The sequence below is a fragment of the Ailuropoda melanoleuca genome, chromosome 7, assembly GCF_002007445.2.
Source record: "Ailuropoda melanoleuca isolate Jingjing chromosome 7, ASM200744v2, whole genome shotgun sequence".
Taxonomy (NCBI): Eukaryota; Metazoa; Chordata; class Mammalia; order Carnivora; family Ursidae; genus Ailuropoda; species Ailuropoda melanoleuca.
This window is the reverse complement of record NC_048224.1, coordinates 77,114,681-77,136,949: the sequence shown is the minus strand read 5'-3', so window position 1 is coordinate 77,136,949 and position 22,269 is coordinate 77,114,681.

Below are 22,269 nucleotides of genomic sequence, written 5' to 3'. Positions count from 1 at the left end.
GGAGAACTAGTTGCTATTATGCCTTTGCCTGCCTGCGAGTTTTACTGCATTGTACTCTGATACATTGTCCTGTTGAGACCTTAGAAGAAAGACCAATATGGAAAAGTACTGGAGCCTCCCAGATCAGAAGGCATTCCTGATGTAATTCAATGGATAAGAAGCAGATCCATATACCAACTATCAGACTTTAAATAGGCTGGAGAGGGGCATCCCATTTCTTCCAGGGCCTCCTAAGACTTGACTTTGGATTTTAAATAATCTAGGCTCATGTTAAAATACACCTGGAAAATAGAACAGGATGTTAAATGTATCATTTTCTGTTTTCTCAGAGTTTCAGATGAGAGTTCAGTAAAAGAGAAATTAAAAAATAAACACCAAGTACCTTCATATCTTAAAGCAAAGAGTGGGCTACATAAGCAGGGAAGCCTAAAAGATTTTCAAGCAAATTCTATCCTCTGCCCATCGCTCACTTCTGGGCTAAATGAATAAAGGCAGATGAATTTATTTGAGAGGTTTTAAAGAGTATGGCAGTAGTGAGAACTTCTTTGCAGATATTTGTCAAGGTGTTGTGTATTTTTTCCCTCTTCCAAGGAAGGAGGAATGGGATGCCTCCCTCTTCTCTCAAGCCATGGAATAGAAGAACTTTGTATAGCCTGATACACATTCCCCTGAAATTTAAGAGACAAGGGGGTCATATTGGTCTCCTTCCTAAAAACAAAGGCTTTAGTTTAGCCAATTGCCCTGGGGCATTAGAGCAAGAAGAGTTGGCTAAATTGGGAATGGCTTGTGCTTTTAAGTCTGTGTGAATTTCCCTGGGGTTGGATGTAGACTCCAGAGAAAGAAGCTGGACTGATTCATCCTGAACAGGACTCTGCTGAAGAAGAGGTCCTCGAGGCATAAGAGGATGTGTCAAGGTCATTAGAGCCATCCATCAGAATCCAGGGGCCTTGGAGGAAGACTGTAAGCAATTAGCAATAGGCAGTATCTACCATGTCAATGGAACTGAGAAGGGACCCTCTGAAGAATCACAAAAGACTCCAGAGCAACAACACCAAAAATCATCAATGTGAATCAGCAACATCCAGAGAGCATCGATACCAGATTCATTTCATCAAGTAAGACCTTTCTATTATTATGTCTCCTCTCTCTCCTGCTTTAAACTCAGAAGACACACATGCCATACAGAGTGATGGAGACTGATTAGAGTATAAGATTGAAAAAAAGAAAAGACACTGACCTTACTAACCTCCTTCAACTACAGTCTTCTAAGCCTGAAATGTGCCTGACCTAGGCGAAGAGAAAAACCTGAAACTGTGTTAGTGTGCAAGATAATGTGATTACACTGAAATCGATGGACGTTTTATTGTTTAACAATAACCAGAAACATCACAGCAGTTAATCAAGACCCAGATGCAGTATAAGAGCTATTTGACAAAGTGAATTTAATGGAGAGTAGTGAGAAACATGTTGTTGTCTTCTTGCACACAGACTCCAACTTATTCAATAAGCTGGAAGCATCAAGGATCACAGGTATTCTCTCCCCTTCAGATCAAGGTAGGTGCCTAGGTGAAAGAGGGCCATCACTGTAAGAAAATACAAGTGAGGATGAACATCAACTGTCTTATAAATCATTTTCTCTAGGTGCACACTGCTCTCTAGTTATTTCCTTTTTGTTTGCCCTAAGCATTTAATTATGTCTTATTTTAACATTCAAGCCTGGTTTCACCTGGGTACTATCCAGTTAGTCTAGAGCATTAAAAGGGTAGGATCTCATGTCCCTTAAGGTCATAATGGCATTAATTAGGATGAAAGCCCCAGAGAAGTTACCTTAGAGCAGAGTAAGAATAGGAAATATAACACCTAACTGTCCCAACACAGATTTATAGATTCTACATTGCCAAGCTGAGAAGATAATAATGATAATCATCTTAAAGAGCCAGAAATTTCCTTCAAACATATCCTATGTGAAAACATACATCTTATAGCTAGCGATCAGTTGTATCAGAGTAATTCAAGAGTATTCCTTTAAATGAGGAAAAGTACTTAATGTATATTGACTTAACAAAGTATACATCCAGTGTTCTGACAAAACTTATGTTAGAGCATAGAAAGATGCAGGGGATCAAGTTCTAGGAACTCGCGGTTTCTGGGGAGATAATAGTCCCACCCCACCCCAGCTTGAACAGCAGAATTTTAGATTTACTCTTGTCCCATGTTGTAAACATTTTGTGGAATAGTGACATTTGTCCATGTAACTGCTAAACAATGATAGAAAGACATACACTGTATCAAAGCAAATGTAAGGAAGGGCGCCAGGGTGGCACAGCGGTTAAGCGTCTGCCTTCGGCTCAGGGCGTGATCCCGGCGTTATGGGATCGAGCCACATCAGGCTCCTCCGCTATGAGCCTGCTTCTTCCTCTCCCACTCCCCCTGCTTGTGTTCCCTCTCTCCCTGGCTGTCTCTATCTCTGTTGAATAAATAAATAAAATCTTAAAAAAAAAAAAAAAAGCAAATGTAAGGAAAGAGCCTGAATTAGGCTACAGAGGGATTGGTGTATCCAAAATTCATACTCCTCTCCTTCCAAAGCCTGTGTGTTTTCTAGATTTTCCCCTATCCTCCTAAAACTGGTCTTCTCCCAAAACAGCACTTTTATTTTTTTTTAAATTGTATTTATTTATTTATTTTTATAATACCTAACTTTTATTTCTATTTTTCAAAAATTTTTTAAATGATTTTTTATTATATTGTTAGTCACCATACAGTACACCCCCGGCTTCCGATGTAAAGCTCGATGATTCATTAGTTGCGTATAACACCCAGTGCACCATGCAATACGTGCACTTTTAAGCCACTGTTGTCAATGACTTTAATTGCCAAAGCCAAGGGGGCCCTTTCAGTTTTCACTGCATGTTCTTGTTTTCACTTTGTAATTATTTGTGTGGCCATTTGTTTAGCACAGGGTTTTCACCATAGATTATAAGGTCCCATGAGGATATGACACTCTAGTTCGTTGCTCTATATCCAGCTCCAAGCACAATGCCAGGTGTATAGCAGGAGCATAAAAACTAAATTGTTAAATAAATGAAAGATACTTAGGGTTGTAAAGGGTTTTGAATGCCAGGCCAAAAAAGTATAACTTTATTATGTAGACAATGGAGAAGCACTAAAGATTTCTTAGCTTGTGCCTCTTAGGTTTGATAACATGCTGGGATAATTATTCTGGTAGAATGGCGCAAAATCATCTGGATGGGAGAAAGGCTGGAGACCTAATTCTCAAAACAGAGCCCTCGGGCAGATACGTATCCTTCTATAGTATACAGGTAAACTTAAATGAATGTCCAAGCAAGTAAATCAAATAAAGCAAAAACTGTCTTGACTATTTTTATTTTGTGTATTTACATGTGTGCTGCATGTCTTTCCCCTCACTGAAATGACTGCTTGGCTGTCTCAACTAATTAAAATCACAGATAATTAGAGATACACAGCCTATAGCTAAAATCATATGGAAGTGCTTTCTGACCTATTGAGTAGGACCTATTGCTGGCAAAGTCTTAACTGGACTTCAGTTTTTTAAATATCTGAAAAGGGCCAGAGCATCTGTCCAATTTCTCTTTCCAGTAATCTTATAACTTTTTACATGAAGAGTCATTAATGTTTCACTTTCCGGACTGAAGTGGATGACAGCCTCTCTGAGCCAGGAAAAAAGTCTGGCTAGAAAGACTCTGGCCTCAAGCTTGGGTATCCCCTTGGGAAAAAGCCTCAGTTACAGGAGAAAAGATCAGGCTATGGGTCAATCTCAATCAGACTATGGCAGGTTTTTATACTACAAATAAATATCATCATTTCATATTTCTTTCATATTACCTCCTGCTCTATTTCTGCAACTTCATCTCTTCCAGAAACTCATGTTTATTCAACCCAGTGGATTTATTAAAGCTTATCTTGTCTCATGAGTCATGAAACCATATTTTATAAACTATATGGAAAATGTGCAGTTAACTTATTTTCAGACTGTCCTGGCCTATACTACAATAAATTCATATTTTCCCCCTAAATTTTATTTAAGTAAAGATAGCCAAGGATTCCAAACTCAGCCTTCTATCTGGGAGACCAAAAGATAAATATGCTATTTTCTAAGATTTGAAAGTACAGGATATTTTTGTAAAAACTCAGAGATTTAAAATTTGAATTTTCAAAATCTTATTTCCACTCAAGATATTAGGACTACATCTATTGTATAACCAAAGCAAGCATTTATAGTCACATATCAGATAATTCTAACAACATGGTATTTATCATTATTTTTTAGGGACAAAAACGTTAATAAAATAAATGAGAATTAGAAGTGAAATAGCTATTAAAAGCTAATCATTGGTATCATAATTGTTTTGATACTTTGGAGTAGACTGTAGATGAGTTTTCTAGTATAGAATTGTCCAAGCCAAGTGTGTCACTGTTTTCATTCACTATGTCCTTGGTACAGTGCCTGACTGGGCACCAAATATGTATTTATTAAATAAATATTAGTGGATTAATGAACAAATGAATGAGAATGGATGAATCTTTAATTTGATATAAATTACTTAAAGGTAGCGTGAGATTGAGTTTTTCCCATACTTTTTTACTCATAGTCTATTGTATCTGAAGATGATGCAAATTCACGCTCTGGGTGCCTGAGTGGCCTAATCTAGTCCCATGGCCTAAATGCCATCTATATACTGACAGTTCCCACTCCACGTGGACCTAGTCCCCAAACTTTGGAGTTATGCATTCAAATGTCTATGCAAACACTTCCACTTAAGTGTGTATAAGTGTGTATGTACATGAGTGTGAGCAAACCTAATGTATCCAAAACTGAACTCTTAATTTCTAATCATCCCCAACTGCCTGCCTCTCTTCAATCTTATTCACATTAGCAAATGATAACTCCACATCTCAGATGAAAGTCTTAAAATCATCCTTAACTACTTCTCTCACATCTTATATCCAACTCCTTAATCAGCAAATCTTTATGCTCTACCCTCAAAATATATTCTGAATCCAACCACTTCTTCCCACTCCAGCACTAATCCTTCTTATCCAAGTTAAATTATCCTCCTTGGGACTATTGCAACAGAGACCAGATATTGACCCTGCTTTCGCCACCCTCATCCCACCCTATGGGGATCCTTGTTGAACTTAAGTCAGATCATATTTAGATGGGGCTCTCTCTTCCCATGCCTTCCCATTTCACTCTGAATAAAACCAAAGCCCAAATCTCAGCCTACAAAGACTGACGCATGTTCACCAGGTACCTCTCAGATCTCCTCTTCTCCCACACTGCCCCTGATTTTCCAACAGTCATACTGGCTCCTTGCTGCTTTTCAAATCCACCAAAAAATAGTCCTGCCTCATCGCTGTTGTACTTGCTCTCTCCTCTGGTTGGCACGCCCTTTATCTTTAATGTGGCTCTTTTCATTGAATTCAGTCTCACTTCATCAGATCACCCTATTTAAGACAGCACTGACTCAGGTCACTCTCCATCCCCTTACACTGCTTGATTTTAATCCCTTTCACTTATCACCCCTTGAAATGTTTGCCATAATTGCATAGGTATCATTTGTTTGTTTTCTACTGCTCTACATTGGAACATAAGCTCTATGAGAGCAGCTTGATAGCATTCTGTAAATTGAACAGCATTCATGACACTCTTTCTTATTCATCTTTGAATACCCCATGTTTAGATTTGGTATAAATCGCTACTCAGTAAAGACCTATTAAATGAATGAATTTATTTTAGAAATGATTCTACTAATGGAGCAGTTAAAGTAATAGAACCAGATGAGATCCCGCAGAGCTAAGTCAAAGAGCCCATCTTGCTTTTGCTTATGTGTGTATATAGCTTAGAATCAAAGCCCATTCCAAATCCTAGCTCCAAAAGAACAACTGCTCCCTTGGCAGAATACGTCAGAGGGCCCAAATATACGTTTTGGACAAAGCTATGCTCTCAGTTTGTCTTCAATCTGACCACAATAATAGGTTAATGATTTATCCAGATCAGTCTGGGTTTTCAGAGTCTGGTTTGCTAGCGTCCTCTGACCATGGCTGAAGAGTCATTTTTCATGGAAAAATATCCTGCCTTGACAAAAAGCAGTGGAAAGCTTTAGTCACTTTATTTACCTACTACTTTTCTGCATCTGAAGGTCATGCTGCACTCATCTCACTGAGACCACCTCAAAACATATCAAACTGCTCATTTATAACATTAATTTGAAACAAGAATATATTTTTCAAAAATTTAAGAAGCTGCCAAATCCTATTTTTAAGGTACATATGAGTGTCTAGGATGCTGACCAGTACCTTCCTTCTCTTTTCATGCTCAGTTATATACTCTGAGCAACAATTCTTAGGAGAAGGCTTTTATTTTTTAAAATAGATTAAAATGCACACAAGAAGCATAAATAATAGTAGTAATTATAATCTGAAATTATTCTCCCTACCTCAAAAAACAATGTTTCAGGTTATCCTGCTATCTAAAAATTCAGTGTTAGTGGGAAAATTAGTATATGTGAAAATAACTGTACAAAGACTCTACTAGAAATTTACTTTTCTTTGTTGTAATTAATGATCCACAGAGTAACATTTTCTTCCTATAAACTGGAATAGTTCTACCTTTCAGGAAAATTTTTATTGTGAAATAAAACCACATACACACAAGTATTCATGAATACAACCCACCAGAAGGAACCCCTGTCCTGACCTAGGCCTGACCAATCACAGTATCCTATTCTAAATACAGTGATAGGTCCAGAAATAGGTGTGCAACCCAAGCACATCAATAAGAGCCCTTTTCTTGAAGTGATCTTTTCAGACATTAAAAGAGAGAAATACCCTGACTTCTGGAGTAGCTTAATGTAAAGGAGCCACCTGCCCAGCTACATTGAAGTGACCAGCAGGCAGGTGACCATCAAGGTGCTAATTGGTTGCCACCTTCTCAATTTGAAATAATCCTAGAAATTCTCACTTACACTTATCAAAGAACAATGCCAAAGCCACTTGGAAATAAGCAGTAAATTTAAATTAAAGCTCAGCTTTCTGACTTGTCTTCATTCACTTTTTCCTCCTTACAGACATGTGGGTCAATGATTTCCAAGTTCTTTGATGGTAATGTTTTGTATTTGAAATTTTGTTTTCCCTTTCAGTTTTAGAGCTTAGCTTTTTATTTCAAATAGTAAAACTAAGGCCAGCTATTATAGTTTCTCTCTCTTAGATGGCATTAGTACCTGGAGCTACAGATAAATCAAGAATTATTAGGGGAAATATATAAAAGGAAGACAAGTTGAGAAAGAAGGATGTGAATGATCCCTGGGTGGGCATCTAAGAATGAGAATGAGAAGGTCATCCCAGTTTCAGCCCTTCAACTTACAGATGAGGCTCCTGAGAGGACTTAGGGCTCTCAACCAATGTCTCACGTAGTTAATGGCAACTCAGCTTCCGTATCAATTGCCTTTAATGGAAAAGGCCCATGTGTAGCTGAAAAAAATGAGGCCACCTCACAGAAGAAAAGGCAACTGAGATATGGGCTAGAGAGGGAGAAAGAGGTGAGTGGAAATGGGAGCAAGAGAAAACATCCATGACTCTGAATCAGTTTGTGCTTGTTACAGTTCCATCCCCACTCTCCCCAGGTACAGCTGTCCCCAGACGCTCTTTTTTTGGTTAAAATTAAATTGGATTAGGTTTGTGTCATCCCAAATATGCTGCTTTTAGGCCAAGTTTAACTCTCTGACTCTCATTTTGTGTCTCTATAAAATAAATACAATAATATGTCAATCTCATAAGGTCCTATGAATAATGAAATAAAGTCATCATCACGATGATGCGCTCATCAAAAGCTGGTGTGGTTTACGGCAGGTACTTATGCTTAATAAATGTTACTTGCCTCTTGTATTTACTGAGCTTGATGGTAGATGTGAAAATAAAAATGGCACTCTGGGGCACCTGGGTGGCTCAGTTGGTTAAGCATCTGCCTTCAGCTCAGGTCCTGATCCCAGGGTCCTGTGATGGAGCCCTGCATTGGCTCCCTGCTCAGCGGGGAGCCTACTTCTCTCTCTCCTGCAGCTCCCCTTGCTTGTGCTTTCTCACATGCTCTCTCTCTCAAATAAATAATCTTTAAAAAATAAAATAAAATAAATAAAATACAAGTGACACTTCTGATAGGACTGTCCTTTCTAGAAGAAAATGGATGTGGATGTTTACCTACCAACAGTGCTGTATTTTGGCCAACTGCTCAAGTCTAACCAAAAATCCAGCTAGCCTATCCTTCAAAATGCACCATAACTCTAGAGTCCAGGAAATAACATAGTCTCTAACTACAAAGCAATGCACACGCAAAAATGTTCTTTTTTCTCCTGGAAATATTTTTTGTTATTATCGTATAGATGAGTATAAAAAGAAAAGTTCACCCAAACATATGAGTCAGAGTAGATATAGATACTGTTTGAGATAGAAAAAAGGTTTTGAAGCCATTGGAAAGAACAGAGTACCCTTTACACATTTCTCACAGTATCTGACTGAAGCCAGAAATGCCTTAAGAATCCAGGTATAGGCTGTTATGTTATCCAAGTGTGGGCAGACATTCCCTCAGTCAGGAGTAAGAAAATCTCTCTGCTCTTTTTTTAACAATAGCTTTCAAGCCATGAGAGAAAGAACTCACCAGGCATGTGTCCTCTACAAAGTTTGCTAAATATAGTATTTATTATTTTATAGCATTTTGCCAAGTGTTTTTTTAGTCAACTTTTGTTTTGTTTGGGATTTGATAACATAAGCAAACAATCTGGAGAATATATATATTCATACTCAAAAAAGTCTTCATGAATACCATTGATCTAATCCAAATTAGATGAGAAAACAGCTTACTTCTAACATTATTTGCTGATTTTGCCAACTTGAGGGAAGTTGATGTCAGTCAATGAATAAATGTTTACTCAAGCCTTGCTATGGCCATGGGACAAATGATGTCCTAGGGAAGGTTTGCATCTGAAATTCATATCTGTAATTTGATTTTTTATAGGTTGAGGGAAAAGTTACCCATTTAAACTATCATTTAATTAAGATATACAAAAGAATGAAGAAAGTCCTGAATCCAAATCTTACAAAATAAATAATAAGACATTTATGCATGTTACTCATTGTCTTACTTAGTTATTCATGGACAGAAATAAGAATAAAGTGATACAAAAGTCTATCATCTTGAGGACAGGAATTAGGTCTCCTTTGCTTGTGGAACAGGGTAGGGATGTGCTTAGGAGCCAGAGCTCCTAATTCAAATCCAGTGCTGTTCATTACTAGCTGTGTGGTGTTGAACAAGTCCCTTAACCTCTCTATACCTGGTTCCTCATATATAAAAAGAATAAGGCTAGAATCTTCCTCATGGAATCATTGCAAAGAACAAATTAGATATTTAGAAAAGTGCCTAGCACATAACTACTATAAATATGTTAACTACTGCCAGTATCATCCTCCTCCTCCTCCTCATCTGAATCCTATCAAAGCATATACAACAGTGTCTACCATATAATAAGTGCCCACTAAACATGTATTGGCTAAATTAATGATGAGCAGACATTTCAAATCAAAGACACTATTTACTGTCTTTCATTTACTGTATTTGGAGTGATTGAATAAGACGACATATGAAAAGAATTTGAACTTTGATATCAGATGACTTGATTTCAAACCTTCACTGAAGGAACCACTTCAGCTACATGTTTATATAAAAATCACTGGACCCCCCCGAGCCTCTGTTTCCACAGGTAGTGACAATTAGCTGACACATATGCAAGGCGTCATCAGAGTGCTTCATGACAGATGTTCAAGAGATGTTTGTTCTCCCTCTGCCACCTTCCCTCTCAAAAACTAGTTACCAATTTAGTGACAGACACAATAAGATTTCTGGTGCTTAGAAAAGGGGAGGATCAGGAAAGATGAATCATGGGGAAGTCTGGGAAGCTTTCTTGGAAGAGATAACCTTAAACTGGATCTAGAATGGTGGGAGGATGTCAACATTCTGAAAGGGGGGGAGGAATGGTGTTATGGGAACGAGGCACAGATCAAGAACTGGAGCGCAGGTAGTCACTTTGGCAGGAGCAGGGAGCTGTGTAAGAAGCATTAAAGGAGAAGACAAGTACAAATGGTAATATTTGTGAGTATGAAATTTGAAGGTTTTCTTCAGGAAGTAGGAAGTCCTTGGGACCCTTGAGCACAGGTAGGTTGCTTTGGTGCATGGGAAGTTTAGTCAGCTAGCTGTGGGCACAGAGTGGAGGCAAGACTGGCAAAAGATGATCACAGGAAAGGATGAGACATTCTGATATTGTGGAGTGGGAGGAAAGCACAGAAATGAGATACATCATCTCTCAACAGGTTCAGGTTGCTGTGTATAAGGGGAGAGGGAGGAACAGTAAAACCATTTTGAGTCTGAACAAAGGACAGGTAAGTAAAAAGTGGAAATGAAGACTTTCATTGGCAATCCGACCCTGCTTGAGACAGAAAATAATTTTCCGTATCGGCCACAGAGACTTAAAATCCAGGAAACTATGGATTTATCATTTGTTTTACAGAACAGACTTCCAATATGTGGATTAAGCAAAATGCTAACTGATAATCACAGTTATGAAAATATATATTTCTTGGTTTTAAGAAACCAAATTGCAGCCTAAGTAAATCATATCTACCCAGTGTATTATATTATACACATAAAGTAAATAATTTTCCTGCTATCAAAAGGAGAACAGATACTAGGACAAAGTATTTTTGAAAGGATTATGAATTACACTAGAAAGTATTTTAATTGCAAAACAATTTGCATAAATAAGCACTAATTTACCAAAATTCAATCATTTTGCAGTCATTTATTCATTACAGATTTAATAGTCAATTTCCTAAGAAATGCTGGAAGGATTGGCTTGTCACATAGATGGCCAGTGTGTATTCTAATATCTGTTTGCCCAAAATTATCTCAACCACTTTTACCAAATCAGTGCATTAATTATTTTTTTTCTTAGAAAATCTAGACCCCACTTAATTCATTCAGCCAACACTAAATGTCTGCCACAAAATGAAAGGTGACAGTCCCAGGACTATGGACAGAGTTTCTCCTTCCAAGGGTCTCTGACTCAAATCTTAAATAGGATTTTAGTTGTTTCCTTGAGGCTCTTTAACACAAGGAAAGTAGTGAGTGATAAGTGCTTTCCTGATATGCAGAGGCAAATGGTCTTATTTACTTCTTTAAAGCTGCTAAAGCAGCTAAAGAAATTTGGGAACTTGAGCAAGCCAAGCTGATTCTCTTCTCAATTACAACAATGTAATTATTTCATTCTCCCCCTTCCCTTTACCTGTTTAAATTGAACTTGTTAACCAAGTAAGTTTAATTCTGTAAAAAAATAATTATTCATCTAAGCCTTCATATGATTTCTTTACATTTTTAACTTCCTAAAACTTGTAACTTCCTCTATACTGACAGGAATAATGTATGCTGCTTACTAAATTCTGGAGTCTTAGAAGGTGGAATATTAAAAAGTTGTACATAAAAGCTTGGATTTGAACCTTTATTATAAATATAAAAATATGAAAATTTTATTTGATATATTTTACCATGTTACTTTTCATTTGCAAATTATTCACCATTATCATTCTAAGTCAATTCCATGTCTTGGGAGAACAGAAAATGTAGTATCATATGGCTCCTACAAACTTGCAAATAGCCTACAATGTTAACATATTAAGTTAGATCATCATCATTACCATTATCATCATTCATTACTGAATTAATATGTTCCAGTCACTACATGGTTTACATGCAATATCTCATTTATTTCTCACAGAAACACTGGGAGGTACAAAATATTATCTCTGTTTTGCAGATGAGTAAACTGAGGCTTAGCAAAATCAAATAAATTGCTGATGGGTAGCACAGAGTCAGAGTTGGGGTTCAGTCTTAGGCTGCCTGACTCCAAAGACCATGAGCCATAGTTATGCTGCCTCTTGATACGATTTCTAAGATTCTATTAATCAGAAAGCATAACTAAGATTAGATGGAGCACTTGACTCTAATTAGGGGGAGGAGAGGATTCTATGATTTCTACTGGGAGCTATGTGTAAAGGTATAATTTTAGAGCATGCCATATTGGACTACTTAGTAATTATCTAACTCAGTGAAAAGAACTACAGTAGGAAGATTTTGTAAACAAAGCTTTCAGCAAAAATACAAGTTTCCTAAGTAAGTCCACATCTGTCTGACCAAAAGCAAGTTTTCACAATCATTTCCATTGGTCTTGGCTTTTAAGTTCATTGTGTGTCTTCTCATCACATAAAGGGAATATGTGTAATATGCATACAAGTTCCTGGAAGAACTTTTGCAAAAATACTTTTGTAAACAGTTTCAGAAAAAAATGGTAACTCATGTATTTTTCAGATTGTTTCATGCAAAAAAATGTTTCCAGTTAAAATCACCTCTCTCCAATAGATACTGTCATTAAGCTCTTATTTTATATATTCATGAGTCTTAGAGCATTTCTGGTTTCTGGATTTGTTTTCTTTCATAAAATTACCACTGTGTTCAATGTTTGAATGAACTAGAACTAGTTTATTTGCAGCCCTAGAACCTAGGTGTATACCAAACTCTCATATTCCACTTTGCAGCTCTGAAGCATTGACCTTCTCTTCAAGAACAGTAAACCACATCACTAAATACACAAAGGACATCAAATGTTTGTAGAAAAAAGTGAAAAAACTTGAAGGATTTTTCAACATCTACTAACAGCCTATATGTTACACAAAGCTTTGCATCCAAAATAAACTCTGACATTTGAGAATAACAGCCTAGTATTCATCAGAAACAGAGCCCTGGAAAAGCTACCAACCAGCATACCTCACACAGAGCACCAACATTCAAGATGGGGAAGAAACGTAGCTTATTTTTCTGATTCTATGTTCTTATAAGGTTTGAAAAGCTAGTGAATTATATATCCAAACAATTTTTTTAAGAATATAGCTTATAAAGAACTATTTCCTACATAGCTGATATTTTTGGGCATTGATTGAGTCAACTTGAAGGGTAATTTACACTTCTGGTTTCCTTAAATTGAAGATATGGTGCTATCAACTTGCTGCTTTCCCAATCAGAATCATTATACTCCAAGCACAAGTGACTTAGTTGCCAACTTAGTGTTCCTTGGAAAACATTAAAAAGGAAAAACTAACCTAGCATTTCTCTTCATCTTCCTGGTTCCTGATACTCCACCATTACCAATTATTTTTTTAAAATGCCCTCTTCATTCTGCCCTTTTTAAAAATGCAAATATTCCCTAAAACACAAAAATTTACTCCCTGTAACACTTCCTTGAGGATCAGTGGATTTCTCTTTGCCTTAACGAGAGAAATTCAGGCTCCATATGATGCAATGAATTTCTAGAAAGGACCCTAAGATGGAAGCCAGTGGTAGAAGGAGGAAAGATGAGGCATTGGATTCAATAATTTTATAAACTCTGTCTATAATTTTCACAAAAGTTCTAGAAGGTTGATGTAAAATGCATCCTAAAATATATTGTAATAATCTAGCATTTATTTTAGCTATCTTTCCCAAATTTAAAAAGTAATCAGAAGTTTCCACCATACAATTATCTAAAGGATGTAAGTCTTCCCTTAAAGTAAAAATAAAGGAGATAATCAGGCTAACAGTAATATCATGGGAGAGTAGTTAATCCCCACAGACTTGTTATGTCATTTTCACTGTCTTTCTGAAAGCAAGTAACATGCTCAGTTGGGGAGTTTAAAGCAGGGGCAGTAATGGACCTGTGCTCATTGGCTAATGGGTCTTAGAACAAGATGCAGGGAATAGAGAAGAGCAGATTGGAGTTCACTATGTCTAAGATCCATGACATTCCATGTTTAGTGGTGTGAACTTGTCAATTAAATAGTAAAAGATTAATGACTCAGTAATGCTAATTTATTAAATATGTTTACTTAGAAACATATCACATTGAGTTTTAGTTGAGACTATGCGTTATTGATTCACGGCATAATGGCCTACAGGTTATTTACATAAGGTGTGGTTTTGAATGTCAGACATGTCACCCACACACAGCTCACTAGGATGCAGACAACCCCTGCCACCAGTGACCAGCCACAGCACCTCCTACAATAGCTCCCATGTTCTCCTCTGGTCTTTGGAAAAGTCAGTCAATGAGAATGAAGCCCACTATATCTGAAAGTAACACAAACATTTTCATCAAAATGAAGTTTTTAAACATTTGTTCTCTCTTTAGACTTCCCTCTCTTAGACTGGTAGAATTGTTATTATTCTATTTTACTGTTTCTCTCATTTCCTGGATAAATTTATCCAGATGTTTGGACATTTTTCTCTATCTCCCACACTTGCTCACTAACCAAACTTCACTTTGTCCAACTTCCATCAGGTTGTAGGGTCCTCTCTAGAGGCACTTCAAATAAACAGTTCTTTAGAACTAGAAATAGATTTTTTTCTTCCCAATAAGGAAACTGTGTCCTTAATGATGAGATAATCACTTGTATTTAATGAATGAAGTTATTTTTCCGAGGAATTTTAAATGGTAACATTTAAAACCACATTTAGTCTGAAATTTCTCATCCTATCATCTTCTAATCTGGATGAATCATGACAGTAAAAAATATTTCTTCCATCAGCATGTGGAGACAATTCCTTCAGGATGAGCCTGACCTAGATTTCAGGTGGCAAAGTAACTAATTAATTTACTGGAAAATAAAATCAAATACACAATCATTAAACTACTCCATGTTGTTGTCAGTCTGTCTTAGTAACATAGCTAGGTCTGAATGAGACTTCTCAAAAAGTATGAATATTTGAAATAATAAGTTTTAAGAATAGATATTGAATACTAAGCATAATAACCAGAAACCCACAAGAAAGCAAATAAGGGTCACAGATAACTCTCTTTTAAAAGGCATAATAATAGAAGGCATCAAATGTGGAATGCCAAATTCATTTAATGCGAACATTCAAAAACTCCAAAAATCAGATGGTAATATAATCCCACATCTATATAATATAGTAACAACTGAAAATAATGATAGAACCATTTAAAATAAAGGTGTAGCAGCAAAATTTACACAGGTGCAAAAAAGCATTTGTATTAAATACAGTGTATTTTAATTACAGTTAATTTAAAATAAATATTCTGCTTGGGGCCACATGAAATGCTGGAAAGATTTTGTTACCACATTGTATTGAAATTATTTAAGTCCTTTGAGACTGTGAAAAATTTCTTATTTATATGTGCACCACCAGACATAGTATAGTGCCTGCCTCCCAGAACAATGCAAACCATCTGGCCTAGTGTCAACCGTCCAAGTGCAGATTTGTAGGTCTCTCTCCTGGTACTCCAAAACAGAAGCCTTTGGTGGATCATCAAAACCTGCAGTTTTACAAAGCTCTCCAGATGTTTCTTTTGCACACTGAAGTTTGATAGCTACTAACATAAAGACCCCCCCCCATAAATGTTTGGTGACTTTAGAACACCAATGTGTAGAACGTACAAACAGTACATTCAAATTTACCTTTAGAAAAATGTTACGTGGGCAATAAGCCCAATATCTTTCCTTGGAGAGACTGAAGATACTAAATCGCTGTATTTTTCATTCTTGTTTTCATTGATTAATATCAAAAATTCAAATTGTACCTGCTCCACCTCCCAAATCCTGTCAGTCAGGAATTTCCTTTGTATCATCAGAAAATTCTTTTGATAATCTCTTTTCCTAGGTTTCCCTTCTCTGGGCTAGCCTTAACTTGTCTGAAGATACCCATTTCTCTGAAACCCTTTCAAGTGATGGCTCAATCCAAGTACCTCAGGTACAGAGGGAATGTTGGTATTACGGACTGAATGTTTATGTCTCCAAATTCATATGTCAAAGCCCAATGTGATGGTATTTGGAGGTAGATTTGGGAGATAATTAGGCCATGACAATGGAGTCATTATGAATGGGATCAGTGTCCTTATAAAAAGAGACACAAGAAAGCTCTCATCCTCTCTCTCTGCCATGTGAGGAAAAAACAAGAAGGTGGCCATCTGCAAGCCAGGAAGAGGGTCCTCAACAGGAACTCAATCAGCCAGTACCTGGATCTTGGACTTCTCAACCTTCAAAACTGTGAGGAAAAAATATTTGTTCTTTAAGCCACTCAGTCTAAGACAGTTGGTATCCTACTGGTTCTCCACTGCGACTTCCAGACCAATAAAGAGAGTGAGGCTGTAAGCCAGGTGAGAGATGATGGCAATTTAGACTGGAATTTGCAGCACTGGGGTTAGTGAAAAGTGCTTAGCTTTCAGATATCAGTGCTCCAAAAGACTCAGTGCTTGAATTCTCTTTGAACTCTGTACCTTCTTTTTAGGCAGACTCATCCATGTTTCCATTACCTCAATCACCACCAGCACATGGATTATTTACATTTACATTTCCTACCACGATCTGTCCTTTGAAATTTAGACTGTTATAACCAATGGACTATTTGGCATCTCCATTCAATTTTCTCAAAATCACCTCAAAATTACCATTTCAGAGGTTTAAGTCATAATTCTCTTCCTCCAAATTTAATCTTTTCTAGTGTTTCCCATCCTAGAAATGGCACCACTGTCTATCCAATTGCACAAGTGCTCATAGATTCCTTATGTTCCCTTATCTTCCCATATACAGTCTATTAGCAAGTCAATTTTACTTCCTAAATATTAGATCAATAGACTTTTCTGCATCTGTATCACCAATCCCCTGACCCAAGTCACCATTTTCTCTTGCAATAGTTTCATAGCCAGTTTCCTTATAAATCACTCTTATTTCTCCTCTAGTTTCTTTTCCACAGTACAGTAAGAGTGATCTTAACAAATTTCAATGGCTTTTCACTGCTTTTATGGTAAGAACTAAAATTTTGGATATGGTTAGAACAAGGTCTGATCCTACATATAAGAACTAAAATTTTGGATATGGTTACAACAAGGTCTGATCCTACATACCTTTCCAGTCGTATTTCCTATCAGCACTACCCTTAGACCCAAAGGAAGGACCTCTGCTGAGCCCCTCACTTTAGACATTTTCCCATATCACAAATACACACACACACACAAGCACACATATATGTGTGCATATACAAAACATCTTAAGAAACATATGGGAGTTTCTGTCACTAAAATAGGAACCTAACTCTGACACAGTGCAACTCATTTCCTTAAAAATCTACTTCACGATTTATACTCATGATTGATATTCATGATTGATATTCAGATGTGGAACATTTCTCCACTATGTCCTCAAAACAAAAGGCAGTGGCTTCCAAATGCCATGAAGGTTTATAGATGGCTTACACCACCGCTAAGCTAATAGCAGAAGAACACTGCTTGAGAAGGCAGAGAGGATTTCACCAACACAAACTCTTAGATAAGAGCTAAGTAAATCAAATTAATTTGTCAAACCCTCTTCTCTGATAGTATGAATGTAATAGATTGATGTATCATTTTACAATATTTGAATGTTTCATAAAGATTTCTCCTGACATGGGGCGCCTGGGTGGCACAGCGGTTAAGCGTCTGCCTTCGGCTCAGGGCGTGATCCCGGCGTTACGGGATCAAGCCCCACATCAGGCTCCTCTGCTATGAGCCTGCTTCTTCCTCTCCCACTCCCCCTGCTTGTGTTCCCTCTCTCGCTGGCTGTCTCTATCTCTGTCGAATAAATAAAATCTTTAAAAAAAAAAAAAAAAGATTTCTCCTGACAGTCTGTAACCTACATGAGGGCAGGGGCTGTGTCTTTTTTTTGCCCACTCTAGTGTTTAGCATTGCCACATACTGAATAATGAATACCTGTTGATTAAATAAAGGAGTAAATTTAGAATAAGACAGAAATGGTGGAGGACCTTGAGCAAGTTACTTTAACCTATCTCAGTTTATTATCTGAAATGAGGATAAAGACATCTACCTTACAAAGTTGTTTATGACTGTAACAACATAATGCCATGAAGAACACACAAACCCTGCACATAGTAATTCAATGAATTATAAAGGATGATGTTGCTCTTTACATGGTCATTATTTGCCAGATCCCACCACATTTATTAATTCTATGCTTATTTTTCCAAATTATCAGAACAAATTGCCTGGAAGCTAAATTGTAGTGCGCAATTATGCTGGAAAACTAAACCCAATAGCTCTTCTGTTTTTTCTGCCAGATTCTTTTCAAAAGATGAGAAGTATAATGAACCAGTACAGCTGATTTTAATTACAGAGGAGGCATTCTACTGAGTGACTCTATTGTGCTGACACAAATATTGATCCTATAGGATACTGCCTCCCTTGACTCTTCATTTGTAACTTAAAACTCTTTTATTCTCTTTTGTTTATTTGCAGATGGCATTTGAATAGTATATCAGAAATCACATTTGAGGGGTGCCTGGGTGGCTCAGTTGGTTAAGGATTTGCCTCTGGCTCAGGTCATGATCCCAGGGTCCTGGGATCAAGCCCCAAGTCAGGCTCTCTGCTCAGCGGGGAGCCTGCTTCTCCCTCTCCCTCTGTCTGCCACTCTGCCTACTTGTGTGCGCGTGCTCTCTCTTTCCCTCTCTCTCTCTCTCTGTCAAATAAATAAATAAAATCTTCAAAATAAAAAAGAATAAAAAAGAAAATCACATTTAAAGTTACATTCTACATTGGAAGGCATTTATTATTAATTACTGTTACTTTTACCATACTAATATTCTAATGTGATTCTAACTACACTTTTCTGAATATAGATTTCCTTTCCAAAATTCTGGCTCTCAGTACCTTGATCCCCTTCCTCCTCCAATAACTTCATCCTTCACACTGTCTCAACCACTCACTCTCATGGTCATAGCCCAGAATTTGTCACTACCAATGTTTACAGACCTACCAAATCTCAATTTCTGGCTATTCCCCTCCTTCTTCCTCATATCTCCAACATTTTATTGCCTGTCTGTACACACATTGATGGTCTTGCATCCTTTTCCTCTGAAAAAATAGAAGAAGTCCTTTATTCTCTTCTCAACACAGCAGCTAGATTGATCTTCGTCGAGTGTAAATCAGATAATGTCATTCCTCTGATGAGAAACTACTTTCACGTCTTCTCATTATGGTCAGCACAAAAGCCACACCCTATAAGGCCTAACAGTAAAGTTTTAAAAAGGTACTATGGATTACTGGACTAGGACAACAGGCATGAATTGGGAACCTGCTAAGCAAACTGAGAAATGTATTTTACCTACATGGATTTGGCATCCACTAACTCTCTGACCTTATCCTCTACTGGTTTCCCTCTTGCTCACTCTGCTACAGCTACATGGTTCTCCTTACTGTTCCTTGAATACATTAGGCACTCTTCAGTCCAGACTGTTTTCACCACTATTCTCTTTGCCTTAAACATTCTCCAAGATACCCTCTCTGCTTGCTCCCTCACCTCCTTCAAATCTAGACCTTCTATTGGGCCACTATCTAAAACTACCACATATCTAGTCTCTATCCTCTTTTTCCTGCTTTCTTCTTCTCTTTAGCCATTATCACCATCTACTATACAAAACATTTTACTTATTTATTTTGTCATTTTATGTGTTTCAACACAAGTACGTAAGCTCCTTTTGGGCAGTGATTTGGGAGAGGGGCTTTTTTTCTTTTTTTTTAATTCCAGAGCTGGAATAATAAAGAAGACTAGAAGACCCTCAGTCAACCTTTACCTTTGAGTTTGACTGAAAATGATGGAAGTTCTTACTCAGCTCAGGCAGTCTCATTCATTAACATGATCCATTCTCAAAAGAATTGACTTTCAGAATCTGAAACATAGACTGAATAAGCAAATAGAAAAATCATGTAAAACATGAGGCTGCCCACATTCCTTGGCTTGTGGCCCCTTCAAGCAATGGCATCACTTTGCTTCCATCATTACCTCTCTTTTCCTGACTCTCCTGCTTCCCTCTTTTCCCTTACAAGAACTCCCATAATTACATTGGGACCACCTAGATAATTCAGGGTAATGCCCCATCCCAAGATGCTTAATTTAATCACATCAGCAAAGACTCTTTTGCCATATAAGGTAACATATTCACAGATTCTGCGGGTTAGTATGTGGACATTTGCGGGGGGGGGGGGATTATTTTGCCTTTGCAACACCAAGTGGAAACACTTCAGAATCATTCACTCCACCACCAAGGACAGAGAACCTGAGACACATTGCATTGATTTTTTGCCCTTACTTTTGTTTGAAGATTGCCTTGGGTTGTATTTGCCTGCAGCTAAGCAAATTCCCAGATGCAAAAGGAAGTCATTAGCAGAGGAGGTGCTGGAGATGGGATGCCACCAGTAGACAGAAATTGTTCTGAGGGCAGGGCATCACTGAATCTGATGGCCATGGTGTAGAGGATAATTAGGAGGGTGTATGTTCGGAAAATCACAGGATATATAGTATTGAACAGGTAAGACTGGCAGACATGATGCAACACCCCATGGACCAAATCACTGACATTGGGAAAACACAAATTTTAAAGAGAAGTGATTAAAGCAGTTTTAGGGATATTCGTCTTGCAGGAAAATACTGGAAGCCCACTACAAATGATCCAGAGGTAAGATGATGGGATGTCATAGCCAGTGCACAGACCTGAGAACTGGGAGGAAGCAGTGGAAACAAAAGGAAAACAAAGGGCTAAGCACTACAAGTAGGATTGAGGAGAAAGGAAAATCAAAGATATCATAAGGTTTCTAGCTCTAAAAGGCTAAAATAATACTGATTAAAAGAAGTTGAGAATTAAAATTCATTTGAAGGAATAGTTAGGTTCAAGTTCAGTCTCATGAAATTTGAGATAAGATGATGGTGGTATTTCCAAATCGAGACAAGTTATAAAAATTCCTCTAAGTTATCCCTTTTCTAAATATTTCCAATTAGATCAGAAATCTCATTTGAAACACTTAAGATCATTACCATTTCGTTTCATGTGTAGTACAGCAAATATTTGACATTCCTCATCAGTCCATTTTCAATAGTATATTGATAAGCAATATGTTATTAATGCCTAAATCAATTTACATGTTGTGAACTGCAACTATCATGGAGCAATCTACTTTAAGATTATTAATAATGTCTTACACTAGGCAGCACTTCGCAGATATCTTTTAAGTATTCTCCTTGTACTCTTAAAAACTACTTCATATGTATGTTAATATTTGCTTCATTTAATAATTGAGGAGACTGAGATTCAGTTGGGCCTCTACCCAACATTAAACAAACTAGTGATAGAGTCTGGATTCAAACTCAACTCTAGCACCAAGTTCAATAGTATTTTTATAAAACTAAGATTTTTTTTATTACTCCAGACATGTAAAGTCTAAATATAACTGGAGGTATTGGAATAAATATGGATTGATTTAAACAGAGTTTACTTAATGACATAATCATTATCTTTTGTAATAATTTTCTCTCTTGTAGAATATGTAATATTATATTTTAAGAGTTTATATTATCTACTTACATATAAGAGGAGGGAGATTCTCAAGAGCAAAAGAAAGTCTGTTATCTGTATCTACCATGTGACTTGGCACAAAGTAGATTCTAAAAAGGTTTGATGTATGAATAAATATAGTGACTTTAACTGGCATACCCATGGAGTTTTTCACACTGTTTAATATTTGTAATTGCTATCTACTGTCTGGATCATATGAAAGATGTTAAAAGCTGCCATACATTTTCACAAGGTACTTATTTCAACTGTCATACAAAACCAAAAAAAAAAAAAAAAGGCTATAAGCCAGAGAATAGAAAAATTCACAATAATAGTTGAAGCTTTTAAAAATACTCTCAGTAGGGGTGCATAGGTGGCTCAGTCAATTAAGCCTGGGATTTTGATTTTGGCTCAGGTCATGATCTCAGGGTTATGGGGTCCAGCCCCACCTAGGGCTTCCAGTTCAGCAGGGAGTCTGCTTAAGATTCTCTCCCTCTCCCACTGCCCCTCCCCTGTTCACAAGCTTGTGCACATGCGTGTATGCTCTCTCTCTCACTCTCGCTCTAAAATAAATAAATGAATCTTAAAAAGTAAATAAATAAAATAAAAATACTCTCAGTAATTTATTGAATAATGAGATTTTTTTAGAGACAAAAACATAAAATATCTGTATCTACCAATTTTACACAATGACATGTCTATATATCCAACAACTACAAAATACACTTTTTTTTTTTAGTGCACATGGAATGCTCACCAAGATA